Below are 4627 nucleotides of genomic sequence, written 5' to 3'. Positions count from 1 at the left end.
GTCTGCCGTGTGATAACTGGAACAGTTTCAGTCTTGGGACAGGGGTTGGGGAAAAGAAATTCACTTGATAAATTCATGACCACAATCTTTAAACTATCTTTCTGCACAAAATGAATGTATATCCCCATATGAAAATGGAGTGAATTTAGTGTGTGTTGAGTCGTATTTGTAAAGCATGGTGGTTGTAATATACTGTGGACAAAGGTCTTTACCTTTCAATATAGCTTTGTAGCAAATAATACATTTCTGGTATAGCCTTGCATAATGCTTTTAAATTTAGTTTTAAAAATTATATCCTTTAATCTATCTTTCTCCTTTCATTGACTTCTGCATGCTATCTGTTTTATTTCTTGCTGATCTATGCCTTGAAACTCCTCCCGCACACAGCAGAACTTTTCCTTCTCATAAATCCCAGGTGAGACTTGAAGCTGCTTCTTCATCCAGAATTTTAATGTTGATGCTACTTTCTAACTTGTATATTCTATATTGGCTTTATTGCAGGTACAACCAATTATAGCCTTGTAGCTGTTTAAGATAGATCATACAATGCTTAACTTTATGCAGCATAAGCTTGTTTAATTTGGATTTTGGTATAAAAGGTAATTGTCTAATAGTGTCCCGTGTAAGCATAAGATTTGAAGTATCAGATGCTCAAAAGATATGACTGTGTTGCATAATGTTTTCTACTTAAATGCAAAAAATTGCATACCAACTTAAACACCTACTGCAAATGTAGAAAGCACCCTCATCCCAGTTTTGCTTTATTGGTATAGATTGAAAAAGTAAATGGTGACAGTTATGATCAAACTCTCCCCAGATATGAATTAGAACATTACAGCGCAGTACAGGCCCTTCGGCCCTCGATGTTGCGCCGACCTGTGAAACCATCTGACCTACACTATTCCATTTTCATCCATATGTCTATCCAATGACCACTTAAATGCCCTTAAAGTTGGCGAGTCTACTACTGTTGCAGGCAGGGCGTTCCACGCCCCTAGTACTCTGAGTAAAGAAACTACCTCTGACATCTGTCCTATATCTATCATCCCTCAACTTAAAGCTATGTCCCCTCGTGTTTACCATCACCATCCACCCTATCTAACCCTCTGATTATCTTATATGTCTCTATTAAGTCACCTCTCCTCCTCCTTCTCTCCAACGAAAACAACCTCAAGTCTCTCAGCCTTTCCTCGTAAGACCTTCCCTCCATACCAGGCAACATCCTAGTAAATCTCCTCTGCACCCTTTCCAAAGCTTCCACATCCTTCCTATCGGTATTCATTCTAAACGAGTATCGGTATTTGCATCGGTATTCACCGAGGAGAGGGACATGACGGATGTTGAGGTTAGGAACAGATGTTTGATTACTCTAGGTCAAGTCGGCATAAGGAGGGAGGAAGTGTTGGGTATTCTAAAGGGCATTAAGGTGGACAAGTCCCCAGGTCCGGATGGGATCTATCCCAGGTTACTGAGGGAAGCGAGAGAGGAAATAGCTGGGGCCTTAACAGATATCTTTGCAGCATCCTTAAACACGGGTGAGGTCCCGGAGGACTGGAGAATTGCTAATGTTGTCCCCTTGTTTAAGAAGGGTAGCAGGGATAATCCAGGTAATTATAGACCGGTGAGCCTGACGTCAGTGGTAGGGAAGCTGCTGGAGAAGATACTGAGGGATAGGATCTATTCCCATTTGGAAGAAAATGGGCTCATCAGTGATAGGCAACATGGTTTTGTGCAGGGAAGGTCATGTCTTACCAACTTAATAGAATTCTTTGAGGAAGTGACAAAGTTGATTGATGAGGGAAGGGCTGTCGATGTCATATACATGGACTTCAGTAAGGCGTTTGATAAGGTTCCCCATGGCAGGCTGATGGAGAAAGTGAAGGCGCTTGGGGTCCAAGGTGTACTAGCTAGATGGATAAAGAACTGGCTGGGCAACAGGAGACAGAGAGTAGCAGTGGAAGGGAGTTTCTCAAAATGGAGACGTGTGACCAGTGGTGTTCCACAGGGATCCGTGCTGGGACCACTGTTGTTTGTGATATACATTAATGATTTGGAGGAAAGTATAGGTGGACTGATTAGCAAATTTGCAGACGACACTAAGATTGGTGGAGTAGCAGATAGTGAAGGGGACTGTCAGAGAATACAGCAGAATATAGATAGATTGGAGAGTTGGGCAGAGAAATGGCAGATGGAGTTCAATCAGGGCAAATGCGAGGTGATGCATTTTGGAAGATCCAATTCAAGAGTGAACTATACAGTAAATGGAAAAGTCCTGGGGAAAATTGATGTCCAGAGAGATTTGGGTGTTCAGGTCCACTGTTCCCTGAAGGTGGCAACGCAGGTAAATAGAGTGGTCAAGAAGGCATACGGCATGCTTTCCTTCATCGGACGGGGCATTGAGTACAAGAGTTGGCAGGTCATGTTACAGTTGTATAGGACTTTGGTTCGGCCACATTTGGAATACTGCGTACAGTTCTGGTCGCCACATTATCAAAAGGATGTGGATGCTTTGGAGAGGGTGCAGAGGAGGTTCACCAGGATGTTGCCTGGTATGGAGGGCGCTAGCTATGAAGAGAGGTTGAGCAGATTAGGATTATTTTCATTAGAAAGACGGAGGTTGAGGGGGGACCTGATTGAGGTGTACAAAATCATGAGAGGTATAGACAGGGTGGATAGCAAGAGGCTTTTTCCCAGAGTGGGGGTTTCAATTACTAGAGGACACGAGTTCAAAGTGAAAGGGGAAAAGTTTAGGGGGGATATGCGTGGAAAGTTCTTTACGCAGAGGGTGGTGGGCACCTGGAACGCATTGCCAGCGGAGGTGGTAGATGCGGGCACGATGGAGTCTTTTAAGATGTATCTAGACAGATACATGAATGGGCAGGAAGAAAAGAGATACAGAACCTTAGAAAATAGGCGACATGTTTAGAGAGAGGATCTGGATCGGCGCAGGCTTGGAGGGCCGAAGGGCCTGTTCCTGTGCTGTAATTATCTTTGTTCTTTGTTCTATAATGCAGTGACCAGAACTGCACGCAATACTCCAGGTGCGGCCTCACCAGAGTTTTGTACAGCTGCAGCATGACCTCGTGGCTCCAAAACTCGATTCCCCCTACTAATAAAAGCTAACACACCATATGCCTTCTTAACAACCCTATTAACCTGGGTAGCAACTTTCAGGGATTTATGTACCTGGACACCAAGATCTCTGTTCATCTACACTACCAAGAATCTTCCCATTAGCCCAGTACTCTGCATTCCTGTTACTCCTTCCAAAGTGAATCACCTCACACTTCTCCGCATTAAACTCCATTTGCCATCTCTCAGCCCAGCTCTGCAGCCTATCTATGTCCCTCTGTACCCTACAAAATCCTTCGGCACTATTCACAACTCCACCGACCTTAGTGTCATCCACAAATTTACTAACCCACCCTTCTACACCCTCTTCCAGGTCATTTATAAAAATGACAACCAGCAGCGGCCCCAAAACAGATCCTTACGGTACACCACTAGTAACTAAACTCCAGGATGAACATTTGCCATCAACCACCACCCTCTGTCTTCTTTCAGCTAGCTAATTTCTGATCTAAAGCTCTAAATCACCTTCAACCCCATACTTCCGTATTTTCTGCAATAGCCTACTGTGGGGAACCTCATCAAACACCTTACTGAAATCCATATACACCACATCCACTGCTTTACCCTCATCCACCTGTTTGGTCACCTTCTCGAAAAACTCTAAGGTTTGTGAGGCACAACCTCCCCATCACAAAACCGTGCTGACTATCGCTAATGAACTTATTCTTTTCAAGATGATTATAAATCCTGTCTCTTCTAACCTTTTCCAACATTTTACCCACAACCGAAGTAAGGCTCACAGGTCTATAATTACCAGGGCTGTCTCTACTCCCCTTCTTGAACAAGGGGACAACATTTGCTATACTCCAGTCTTCCGAGACTATTCTTGTCGACAATGACGACATAAAGATCAAGGACAAAGGCTCTGCAATCTCCTCCCTGGCTTCCCAGAGAATCCTAGGATAAATCCCATCTGGCCCAGGGGACTTAGCAATTTTGGAAAGTGTGAAAATAGATAACACCTCAATCCCATCTAGCCTAGTAGTCTGAATCTCAGTATTCTCCTCAACAACATTTTCTTTCTCTAGTGTAAATACTGATGAAAAATATTCATTTAACACTTCCCCTATCTCCTCCGATTCCACACACAACTTCCCACTACTATCCTTGATTTGCCCTAATCTAACTCTAGTCATTCTTTTATTCCTGATATACCTACAGAAAGCCTTAGGTGAATGGCTTTAGTTTGGAAAATGCTTAAGAAATGTTGATTATCACCTTACAATCCATACTTACTGCAATCCAAGAGAAGTGGAAATGTTTTGATGACCTGGACGCAAGAGATTTTCTGTAGGATGAAATGCTGCATCTCACTGACTGCTTGTTCCCATAGTAACATAGGCCTGCTGGCCTTATTTTTAGTAACCAAAATTCTTAGGAGGTGCCTTGCACATCCCTGTTTATCTGGACTTGCTCTTTATTTGAAATGCTTTACGAAGATCTGTTATCCTGTTATAGTGAGGATATGATTGGTGTTTGGGTTTTAATCTTCATA

The sequence above is a fragment of the Heterodontus francisci genome, chromosome 9 (genome assembly GCF_036365525.1).
Source record: "Heterodontus francisci isolate sHetFra1 chromosome 9, sHetFra1.hap1, whole genome shotgun sequence".
Classification (NCBI taxonomy): domain Eukaryota; kingdom Metazoa; phylum Chordata; class Chondrichthyes; order Heterodontiformes; family Heterodontidae; genus Heterodontus; species Heterodontus francisci.
This window is presented reverse-complemented; position numbering follows the sequence as displayed.